At 44.5% G+C, this 12,708-nt stretch overlaps 1 protein-coding gene across 8 annotated transcripts in view; it reads left to right on the forward strand.

The window, feature by feature from the left end:
* The window catches only part of LOC126212970 (zinc finger protein 724-like), a 132,344-nt gene that overhangs the window by 13,706 nt on the left and 105,930 nt on the right, over positions 1 to 12,708 (forward strand). For 3 of the 8 annotated variants that reach the window (XM_049940498.1, XM_049940499.1, XM_049940500.1), the window contains exon 3: positions 928 to 1,073. The exons of the other annotated variants lie outside the window; for them this stretch is intronic. The gene's annotated coding sequence lies outside the window, so the exon portion shown is untranslated. The remainder of the gene's footprint in view (positions 1 to 927; positions 1,074 to 12,708) is intronic. 8 annotated transcript variants of the gene reach the window in all.

A 12,708-nucleotide genomic window follows, 5' to 3' on the forward strand; every position in this document is an offset into this window, starting at 1 on the left:
ATTATGCCTAGCCTGGCTCCAGTTGTGCTGTGTTAATGCTAGGGTGACTTGTTCTGGAAGCAAATCATTTATTGACCACAGGTTGACAAGAGGAGAATTGACTGGATGTGCTAGCATAAGGAATACTGGAGGAGCCTCCAGGGACTTGGGTTGTGCAGTGTTAGAGACAAAATTGACCCATGGTACTGACATGTTCCACTTAATCTGAGCCTTGTTGCGAAAGATAAGCACAGCCTTCAACTTTCAGTTCACCTGGTCAGCAAAGTGTGCAGGTAATAAGGATTTGTGATCACATCCTTAATTCCATTGACAAAGGAGAACCTCATGAATAGCTGGGAAGCAAAAGCAGCAGCATTATTGCTAACAAGCACCCTGGGTGGCCCATAAAGAGAAAAAATTCATAACAAATGCTGGATAATTACCAGAATAGTCACTCATTCTGCTCGGAATGAGAGAGAAAAAAGAGAAATTGTTCATAATAACTAATAGGTGCCGAACACCCACACATGTGGAAGAGGTCCTATATAATCAATAAATTTATGCATCAGGTGTCTCTCTAAAATCCCCATGGGAGAATTCGGGTTGGGCTCAGCTCCCTTACAGCTCACACTCCCCCCACCAAATTCTGGATGTCCATATACAGGGAAAACCAGGTGACAAGTTGAACGATCTTGACCCCCACCAACCTTCAGTCTTTGTTATACAGGGAGGACCAGGCGATGTATTGTCTGATCTTAACAGTTGTGTAAATGCCCAAATGACTGCCTAAGAGGGTGTTACAGATGTAATGAGCCAAAACCTAACTAAGAGGCTGAGTGTCAGTCTCTAAACAAAAGTCTCTGTGTTCAAAATAAAATCTGAATTTGTCAAGGGAAAACAGAACTGCCAAGGCTTCCTATTCATACATAAAATATTTCATCTCCACAGGTGAAAGTTTTAAGGTGCATAGGCTATAGAGCATCAGCCTGCCACAGACCCATCTCATTCTGTTCCTGCAGGAGGCCAGCTGCCACTTTCTGCTCCAGAAGAATTACAGGTGTCCATCTGCAAGAACAACAGGAGCTCAAAATTGGGTATGGCTAATACTAGTGGGTTAGTAAGTGCCACCTTAATGCCTTCAAAAGATTCCTGATGACTTTCATCCCATTTGAAATTTCTTAAATCGTTAAGGCATTTGCCATGTCTATGAACGGTACCACACCTTTCTTATTTCTAGGAACTGGGAATTTTCACAAATCACCAGTATACTCCTGGTCAATTCTAATGCAATCAGTGGAACTAAGATGTCCCAAGAATGAAACCTATGTACCAGTGTGATTTTAGATGGTTTCACATCAAGTCCCACCTCCTTCTGGTAAACCAGGTCTGCAAAATGTTGCAGGTGTCCAGACAGACTAGCACTAAAAATAACAATGCCATATAGGTAATTATACACACACACTTGAAATCACCCAAAACACAATCTAGAAGGCAAGACAGAATGGCAGCTGCCACTGACAAACCAAAGGCCACCCTGTTAAAATCGTAGAGGTTCCAGTCTGTACAAAAGGCAGTACTATGCTTGGAATCCTCTGTTAACATGATCTGATAATATGCCTGATTGAGATCAAGGACAGTAAAATACTGAACCCCACTGAATGAAGAAAAACAAATTAGGTACATTTGGAAGTGACAGATTCCAAAACTACCTTCTCATTAACTGCTCGATAATCCACAACTGGATGAAACACTGCTCTGCTGCCCATAGATATTGAGAATATGGGAGAAACATAGGCTGAGGTTGAGGGCTTCAGCTGCCCAATCTGCGGCCCTTCGTGCCTGTACCCATCTTGGCACAATTCCTGTGTCCATTACCCCTCACCAGTCTCTAAATATGGTACAAGGTGTGATTTTTCACAGGGACCTCATCCTTCAAACTGATGAGGAACTTCGGGACAATCTCGGACGGCGGGGTGTTCACTTTGTTCGGCGTGTTCAGAAGGGTCCTAAAGATAATCGTGTTGATACTGGTGCCTTTATCCTGGCCTTTGAAGGGGATACCCTCCCTGAGAAAGTTAAGATTATGGTCTATCGCTGTGATGTGAAGCCGTACATCCCACCTCCTATGATGTGTTTTAAGTGCTTGCGATTTGGCCACATGTCTTCTCGCTGTTCCCAGGCCCCTATCTGTGGTGACTGTGGACGTCCACTCCATGAGGGGAGTCCCGGTGTTCCCCCTCCTGTATGTGTAAATTGTCATGGTAGTCATTCTCCACGTTCACCAGATTGCCCAGTATATAAGAAAGAAAAAAAAGATACAGGAGTATAAGTCCCTCGATCGTTTAACCTACAGAGGCCCGTACAAAATATGCACTACTGCACCCTGTGTCCATGACATCTAGTTACGCCTTCGTTACATCTTCACCCCTTCCTCCCCCTTCCTTACCCCCATCCCGGACCCCTCTCCTCCCCCCCTCCCCTGCGGCTCCCACACCTTCTCCTATGGGCGCTGCTCCCCCTCCCCAGCCAGAGAAGTGTCCCACTCCTTCAGCGTCTGCCAGTCAAGGGCGCCTCTCCCGGGATGCCCCTTCCCGGCACCTTCCAGGTCAAAGGTCTGCTGCCGCGCAACGACCGCGAGTGCCGCGGTCTGTCGACCCCCAGGTCGCCCGGTCTCTTTCTGTTCCTGATCTTGCTGCAGCTGGCTCCTTTATGCCACACAGCCCTCCTCGATCTCAACCTGAAAAGAAGAAGAAACATAAGTCCCGGGACAAAGAGCCTCTGGTGTCACCGGAGGTCCCTTCCCCGACTTCACAACCGGATTCTGACCTGTCGTTCATGGATGTCGCCCCTCCTTGTCAGTGACAGGTGGGGACCCGGCGGTATGACTGAATTTAGCATGTTCAGCCCTCATTTAAACCATCGTTCTGTGGTTGTCCAATGGAATTGTAATGGATACTATCGTCACCTTCCGGAATTGAAATCCCTTCTTTCGTCCTACTTTGCAGCTTGTGTGGTTCTCCAGGAATCTCATTTTACTGATGCTCACTCACCGACCCTCCGTGGGTTCCATGTTTTCTGTCGAAATCGGGTCGGACGCTTGCGGGCTTCTGGTGGCGTTTGTATGTTGGTCCGTGCAGACATTGCTAGCACGTGGATTCCTCTCCAAACTACATTGGAAGCGGTTGCTGTTAGGGTCCACTTAGACTCTGCAGTCACAGTTTGCAATCTTTATCTCCCTCCTGACAGGACTCTTACACCTGCTGCCTTAACCACCCTTCTTTAGCAACTTCCTCCTCCCTTCCTCCTCCTTGGGGATTTTAATGCTTATCATCCTTTGTGGGGCAGTGCCTTTCCATCTAGACGAGGTGTTCTTATAGACCAATTTATTGCAGACCACGACCTGTGCCTTCTTAATGATGGCTCCCCTACTCATTTCAGTGCCGGTCATGGTACCTTTTCTGCCATTGATCTTTCTCTTTCTTCTCCCTCTCTCATCCCTTCATTACACTGGTCGCCACACGACGACCTTTGTGATAGTGACCATTTCCCGTTGATTATCACGCTCCCTTTCCGCTCCCCGATGGACAGGTTACCTCGTTGGTCTTTCCACCGCGCCGATTGGCCCCTATACACTGCACAGGTAGAGTTTTTCCCTTTTTGTCGGGTTGTATTGATGGCGTCCTACGTGACGTGTCTGACGCGATTGTTCGCACTGCTAGCCTTGCTGTCCCGCGCTCATCTGGACCATTTCGTCGCCGGCAAGTCCCATGGTGGAGTACGGCCATTGCCATTGCCATCTGTGCTCGCCGTCCTGCTTTGCAACACTTTAAGGGGCACCCATCCGTAGCCAGCCTTACTACCTTTAAATGCCTCCGTGCTAAAGCCCGTTGTTTAATCAAACAGGGTAAGCGGATATGTTGGGAACGATTCATTTCTTCCCTTCGTTCTACTGTCCCTCTGCCACGGGTATGGGCTACACTTCGTTCTCTCCAAGGTTGCAATTGGCAGTCCACCCTCCCAGGCCTTCACCTCCCAGATGGCATTTGTACGGACCCATTAGTTCTTGCAGAACATCTTGCGACCCATTTTGCAGTGGCGTCAGCGTCAGCCTCCTATCCAGCTGCTTTCCTTCATCAAAAACAGCTGGCTGAAGCTTCCGCCTTATGTTTCACCCCTTGTGAGTCAGAATCTTACAACGAACCTTTTACTGAATGAGAATTTCTTTCTGCTCTATCTTCGTCTCATGATACGGGCCCTGGCCCAGATTCCATTCATAACCAACTGCTTCAACACCTCAGTGCTCCACAACGGCAACATCTTCTTCGGGTGTTTAACCGTATCTGGCTCCAGGGTGACTTCCCTTCTCAGTGGAGGGATAGCATTGTGGTTCCTGTCCTTAAGCCTGGTAAGAACCCCCTAACTGTTGACAGCTATCGGCCAGTTAGTTTGACCAATGTTGTTTGTAAGTTACTTGAACGGATGGTAGCCCGTCGGCTCAATTGGGTCCTCGAATCTCGGGATCTATTGTCGCCTTACCAGTGTGGCTTTCGAGAGGGACGGTCTTTAATCGATCATTTACTTCGCTTGGAATCCGCAGTTTGGCAGGCTTTTTCCCAGCGCCGCCATTTGGTTGCAGTGTTTTTTGACCTTCGCAAGGCCTATGACACGGCCTGGCGCCATCACATCTTACTTACCCTTCATCAGTGGGGTCTTCGGGGCCCACTCCCGATTTTTATACGCCAGTTCCTGATCCATCGGTTATTCAGAGTTCGAGTTGGTACTGCTTTTAGTTCTCCACGGACCCAAGAGACGGGCATCCCACAGGGTTCTGTCTTGAGTGTCCTTCTTTTCCTCATTGCTATCGATGGACTTGTAGCCTCTGTCGGTCCCTTGGTCGCCCCTGCCCTGTATGTGGATGATTTCTGCATTTGGGTTAGTTCCTCCTCGATGGTATCTGCAGAGCGGCAGCTCCAGGTAGCTATATGGCATGCCTCTGCATGGACCCTCTCACACGGGTTTCAATTCTCTCCTTTAAAATCGCGAGTGGTCCACTTCTGTCGCCGTACTACGATCCATCCTGATCCAGAGCTCTATCTCGCTGCACAACGATTGCCTGTGGTCACACAGTTTCGTTTCCTGGGTCTTCTTTTCGACAACAAGCTCACTTGGCTGCCCCATATCAGACTCCTGAAGGTAGGATGTTTCCGTAAACTCAATGTCCTTCACTTCCTTGCCCACTCCTCTTGGGGTGCGGACCGTTCCCTCCGCCTCCTTCTTTATCGTGCTCTAGTTCTGTCTCGCTTGGACTATGGTTGTCAAGTTTATGGTTCAGCTGCTCCTTCCACACTGCACGTGCTGGATCCAGTCCACCATCGTGGTATCCGTTTGGCCACCGGTGCCTTCTCTACTAGCCCTGTCTTCCTCGCTACCTCCCCTCCACCCCTCCTTGGTTAGTTCCTCGGCCTCGGCTTCGGACGGATCTCCGCCACGGTCCGAAAGATTCCATCCCCCCGGTGGTGTTCCGTTCCTTTTTCCGCCAAATTTTATGGGAGTTTTGGGATGCTGTTGTTTTTTACACTGATGGCTCTAAATCTGCTGATCGTGTTGGGTATGCCTTCACGTCCTCTGTTGGAACGGAAAGTCATCTGCTGCCACCTACATGTGGGGTGTGTACTGCGGAATGGATGGCAATTTCCCAGGCCCTTACCTTTATTAAACAGTCCCAACACAACCGCGTTTTGTTATGCACAGACTCGATGAGTGGCCTTCTTGCTATTGACCGGTGTTTTTCGCGCCATCCCTTGGTCTCTGCCATCCATGACCATCTCGCTGATATTCACCGTGCTGCTTGTTCCTTTGGGTCCCTGGCCATGTGGGTATCCCGGGTAATGAGCTCGCTGATCGTTTGGCTGGGGGAGCAGTTACTTACCCCCCGTTTTCTGTAGCCCCTCCTGCAGCGGATTTACGGCTTCACATCAAATCCCACTTCGCACAGTCATGGGCCAATTCTTGGGAGGCTACTCCCCTGTCTAATAAACTTCGTGCAATTAAGGTGACACCAGGCCCATGACGTTCTTCCTTTCGCATCTCCCGAAAGGACTCGACCACACTGTGTCGTCTCCGCATTGGCCATACTCAGTTGACCCATGGTTTTCTTTTGCGTGATGAGCCACCCCCACTATGTGGTTGTGGAGCCTTCCAGTCTGTAGCCCACATTTTGGTTGAATGCCCCCTTCTTTTGGCTCTGCATGCTAAGTACAGGCTCCCCCACACTTTATCTTTGATGTTGGCTGACGATTCCCGGATGGTCTCTCTGGTTCTCGGTTTCCTCTGGGAAAGTGGTTTTTATTCTCAGTTTTGTTTTTAATCTCTCTCTGGTGTTGGGGCAGGGCGGTGAGTGTTTGGGTGTCTCCCACTGTAAGCAGTGTTCGGAGATTCCTGATTCACCTCCCTGACCGAATTCCTCTTTTCTTCCCCTTTTACTCTGTTTTTACCCTTTTTTAGGTTTCTTTATTTTTTTTTTGTTTTTTTTTTTAAGGCTTGGATAGTCATACTATTCCCATATGTACTTTCTACATTATAGCAGTTGTACCTTTTAAGTCACAGGTGGTCTTGCCTATGCTGCTTTAGCATAGTGTTGGGTTCATTCTCTTGCCGACTTCCCTCATTTTGTTTTTACCAATGACAACATGACTGCCTTTTTACGTTTTTTCCCTTTTTTCCGTTTTATTATTCTGACTTTACTGAGTTGTCCCATTAGCGGAATGGTGCATATTTGAAACAAGGGACTGATGACCTTGCTGTTTGGTCCCTTAAACCTCAACCAACCAACCATGCAGACGACTATGCCATCTGGTCGCAGTGGTCATCACATATGCATGGACTACTCTAGCATGCTTCCTGTCAGACCCAAATTCTCAACTTATTCACACACTACTGATGCAATGCTCATGCTCATGATCCTCATTACACATGGTGTCTCACTGGTTCCTGTAAGAGTTCGAGCATGGTGTGCATCTACACTGAAACAATCGTTGTCTGACATCACCTTAATTATATATGTGGTGTCCTTTCTTTCGGACTTGTCTATGTATCACCACATCCTGTTCCAACAATCTGAACATGTTTTCCTTACTGCAATCCTTTGGCCAGTGTTGTGGACATGAATGTGTAATAATTGCATTCCATATTTATGATCATTTCTTGGTAAAAACATTTGTCACAATATGGTATAATTTTGCTTGCTGGGGAAACCCACAATAATGGGGACAAACATTCGGTCAGTGCAATATTCCTACTCTCACTGTGCCATTACAGTCAGCACTCTCTCATTGTGAAGCTGCATCACTGCAGCTGAATGCAGCAACAACACATACTGGGAGCATTAAGTGTTTGACTACCAATACTTGGTATCTTCTACTGGTGTGAATAAAATTTTCTTATTTCAGTTGGTAATTGTGCATCCCTTACAGTGCCCTACTGGTGTTTCACATATTGCAGTTTGAACCTCTGAGACAAGGAGTTGCTGGCCATTCAAAACAAACAAAAGATGACTGTGCAGTAGACTGCACGAATTTACACAACAGTTTTGTAAACATAAGATTACATTTCCGAAACATACTCATCGCTACTACATAGGAACCCTACCACTTTCCACAGAATATGTAGTGGAGATCACAAAACTAATAGGTCTGATCTGAATCTTAAACTCTGCTCCAAATTAGTTGTTAGTAGTTCATCCACAGCTTGACTCTAGAAATTACAATGTTCTTTTGTCTCATTAACAGATGTTCATTGCCACTTCAGCCAACAGCCAAAATGGAGCCTAGGATGCCCTCTGAGCCCAACTAACAGCTTTTGTTAATGCATATGAGCCACAGTACAGAGCTGGCCAATAGATCTTACACCAGATTTCATATGCGACAGAGGCAGGTATATGAAAACCTCAAGGATGGGGCACTAAAGATATCTTGAGCTACCTTTACTTTTACTGTAGTAAAAAAGAATCAAGTCACATGGAAAGCTTAAGAAAGTTTTATTTAAACTGATTATACACATGTACAAGACAGTACCATCTTACAATATAAAAAAGTTAAAATTGTGGTTCTCTTCCTTAAATGATGAATTCTATGCACCTATTCTTCCTGGAAAATTGCTTAATACATCGTCAATGGGACAATGAATGTCAGGGTGAGTGTCCAACAGAGCTAAGCCATTAAGTCAATCCTCCTTCATTGTCAACCTCAGCCATGTCTTTGTATGCCAGAATGTTGAAAAACTTTTTTCTACTGTAGCAATAGATGTAGGTAGACAAGCAAAAATTTTTACAGCTTGTGCAAAGTAGGATAGTCAGATTTAGGACAGAGACAGACAGCACTTACATGACAGAATCACAATCATTAAGGGTGTTTATGCTCATTTGCTTGTATTGAGGAATCTGTCCCATTAGTCTGTTTTTAATCACAAGATGTGACTCTTCTTCAAATAACAGTAGTTCAATTTAGCACTAATTCGGATTGTGTGCCAGATCGTTACCATCATGGTTCAGTAGTTGTGGGGGCAAAAGGATGTTGAATTTTAAATGATAATTATTTTCTTCAGAAAAATGTTCTCACATGTCAGCGTTGGAATAAAAACAGTTCTTTTCCAGTATGTCATAGCATCATAATTATGATCAGTTTTCCCTGTAAGTTTCCCTGTAAGATGAGGAACACTCATCTCCATGTCTGACTCTCCCATAACTGCCTTTGCCTCTTTAACAGTACGAGAAAAATGGCTATCAGCTTTAGCTCTCATGCTGTCATAGACCTTGTACATTGAATCTAATTTGCTTTAGCTATTGCGACATCCAAGATAGGGACTTGTAAGATTTTGCTGACTGCATATGTTATGCACATAATGCCACTAGTGTAAACAGAGTGATGATAAACTCACAATTAGAGAGAGCTCGAAAGAAAATATTGGTTTTGGCAGCCGTTGTTCTATCCCTCCAACACTGTATTTCTTAAAGAACTTTGCAAAATGTTCGGAGATGAGCTGTGAATTGAATAGCAACATCATTCATTTGACAATGTGAGTGCAGTGAGTGTTGTAGGTGAATACTCAAGGTTGCAAACCGCTTGCTAGACACTGTAATGAACAATACTACTACTTCATTAGTACCAAGTGAGTTTCTCACATTTGTAACTTTGCAACTGCGAGAGAGAGACCAAGGGTCAGCTGATGACTTTGACACCATGCTGCTTGCATGTTTATAGCTTTGTTTTTTATTGTAGCCACAGCTCCTTTCAATTCTGGCATATTCGTATTAATTGAGCAACCATCACAGCCTATACCCGCACAGTTCTCCTGGGACAGAGAAAGGCTTTCCATTCTCCTACGTATCGTAGTACCTAATAGTTCACAAGTAATGCTACACTCTTCATCTTAACTCTCTAGAGGTTCATTGTCAATGTTTCCACTATAATCATTGTCTTTATTGATGTCAATGAAACCCAAAAATCTTTCCTGTAATTTGCTATCACGATCAACATACCTTGCAGCTAAACTCAGTTGGACAATGTGCACTGTGTCTGTAGTCTCATCGAAGATTATGCTGAAATAACAAGAATCTTTGGTTTCCTCCAGTAGTCTTGATAATATCACTTTTTCACAGCATGAAATAAGTTTGTTTCCCATTGTTTTACGTATGTAAGTGGCATTCGCTTTAGTGGTCTCAAGGTCATGTTTTAGTTGAAAGTCTCCATCGTCAATTCTAAATCTTAAAAGAGCTCTTAAGTTCCCAGTGTTACTATATCTTCACAATCATTATCGTTTTCTGATAGACTCCCATCATCTCTATCCCCCGTAGGGGAGTACTTTGCTTTCCATGAAATATGATTGTTTTTATTATAGGTAAAAGATGGTCTCTGTTTTCCATTCTCTGTCTTGACAATTTATTTATGACATCAAGTTTGAATTTCTCATGTTGCCAAAAATAATTTTGCATCTGTTGACACTTCAACATTGTACTAGAGCTGAGAGTGAGTCTCAAGATTACTATCTATACCAGAAAGTTTGGCAAACTTTGTTAGTGGTTCAGTCACAAGTGTCTTGGTGATAATCGATTTCTTTCCTCCAACCGTTTTATTATTCACAAAAATTGAACAGTTAATGCTAAGAAGTCCCTATTTAACTTGTGAGAACACCAGCCATGGATACTGTTCAAAATGATGATAGTGCTTTGTCTACGTTCCACCCACCCTCTACTGTTGTGCTCAGAAGTAGGAATGACATAACCTTTTCCATTTTTCCTTGGAGCTGTGAGGAGCTTGTGTTTTATATCATCACTAATATTTCCTGATGCTAATACACTACTGGCCATTAAAATTGCTATACCAAGAAGAAATACAGATGATGAACAGGTATTCATTGGACAAATATATTATACTAGAACTGACATGTCATTACATTTACACGCAATTTGGGTTCATACATCCTGAGAAATCAGTACCCAAAACAACCACCTCTGGCTGTAATAATGGCCTTGATATGCCTGGGCATTGAGTCAAACAGAGCTTGGATGGCATGTTCAGGCACAGCTGCCCCTGCAGCTTCAACACGATACTGCAGTTCATCAAGAGTAGTGACTGGCGTATTGTGACGAGCCAGTTGCTCGCCCACCATTGACCAGACATTTTCAATTGGTGAGAGATCTGGAGAATGTGCTGGCCAGGGCAGCAGTTGAACATTTTCTGTATCCAGAGAGGCCCAAACGGGACCTGCAACATGCGGTCGTGCATTATCCTGCTGAAATGTAGAGTTTCGCAGGGATCGAATGAAGGGTACAGCCATGGGTTGTAACACATCTGAAATGTAACATCCCTGTTCAAAGTGCCGTCAATGTGAACAAGAGGTGACAGAAGTGTAACCAGTGGCACCCCATACCATCACACCAGGTGACACACCAGTATGGTGATGACGGATACATGCTTCCAATGTGCGTTCACTGCGATGTCGCCAAACACAGATGCAACCATCATGATGCTGTAAACAGAACGTGGGTTCATCCGAAAAAAATTAAGTTTTGCCATTCGTGCACCCAGGTTTGTCGTTGAGTACACCATCGCAGGTGCACCTATTTGTGATGCAGCGTCAAGGGTAACCGCAGCCATGGTCTCAGAGCTGACAGTCCATGCTGCTGCAAACGTCATCAAACTGTTCGTGTAGATGGTTGTCTTGCAAACGTCCCGATCTGTTGACTCAGGGATCGAGACGTGGCTGCACGATCCGTTACAGCCATGTAGATAAGATGCCAGTTATCTTGACTGCTAGTGATACAGGGCCATTAGGATCCAGTACGGTATTCTGTATTACCCTCCTGAACCCACTCATTTCATATTCTACTAAGTCATTGGATCTTGACCAACGTGATCAGCAATGTCGCGATACGATAAACAGCAATCGTGATAGGCTACAATCCGACCTTTGTCAAAGTCAGAAACGTGATGGTACGAATTTCTCCTCTGTACACGAGGCATCACAACAATGTTTCACCAGGTAACGCCAGTCAACACTGTTTGTGTATGAGAAATTGGTTGGAAACTTTCCTCATGTCAGCACATTGTAGGTGTCGTCACCGGCGCCAGCCTTGTGTGAATGCTCTGAAAAACTAATCATTTGCATATGACAGCATCTTCTTCCTGTCGGTTAAATTTCGCATCTGTAGCACATCATCTTCGTGTAGCAATTTTAATGGCTAGTAGTGTATATCCAAATAATTGCCAATAATTTTGGGATTAAACGAATCTGTTGATGCACTTTGTTGTGGAACTTTCGATGAAGTGCTGGGCTCTGCCTTTACATCTGGTGGCATTCTTGCAGCTGAATGGTGACCGGAATCATCAGATGTTTCTACTTTTTTCCTTATTACATAACTCTCCATTTTATTATAGTGTTACGATGTAGGTAAATCAGATGCCAATTATTCTTGAATAAACACTTTATTCACACTGAAAAATACAACTCTGGTACACTTAGCAGTAAAACACACTGAGCCATGCTCCCCATATTTCTAATATCACTAAGCACAGTACTGGCTAAAGTCTGTGGTAATATCTGATAATGCAGTTGTTAACTTTTTATCACTTCCAAGTTATCGCGGAGATTGTAGCTTTCAAACTGATTACCTGTCAGCGACTCTGCTTCCCTTATGTATGTGGCTCAGTTGTCAGAACATTCGCTCCAGAATATCAAATGTACTCTGCCATTTGTAAGTCACACAGGTGATGTTTCCCCCCGAGCTAGGTTTTAAACAGATGATGGCAGTGGCAGTTACAGCAGTGTTAAGGTGAACGGACAACATTAGTAAATTGAGGGCAAGGCTCTCGCATTCCCACAAGAAAGCAAAAGCTAAATAGTGATGGAGAAAAGCTTACAATATTGGTTTCCACACAGAAAGACACAGTAAAAGAAAATTATTAACCCAAATATATTTATGCACCTGCTAATACTGCTACTGCAGAAGTGCTGTATTTGTTCCACACACATTGTACCACTCAATTAGCTTTTTACAGCAAATGCCACGAGAATCTTTGAGTTCATGAGTTCAGTGACCCAAAAAATAAATTTGTTATGCCACTGCTTTTGTAGGGATAAACTAGATACTGGATATTGTGGATGCAGGTAGGAGGTTTCAGAAAAATCATGAAAGAACAAATGTGGATGTAAAAAGAGGGAAATGGCTGTAAA

The sequence above is a fragment of the Schistocerca nitens genome, chromosome 11 (genome assembly GCF_023898315.1).
Source record: "Schistocerca nitens isolate TAMUIC-IGC-003100 chromosome 11, iqSchNite1.1, whole genome shotgun sequence".
In the NCBI taxonomy this organism is placed as follows: domain Eukaryota; kingdom Metazoa; phylum Arthropoda; class Insecta; order Orthoptera; family Acrididae; genus Schistocerca; species Schistocerca nitens.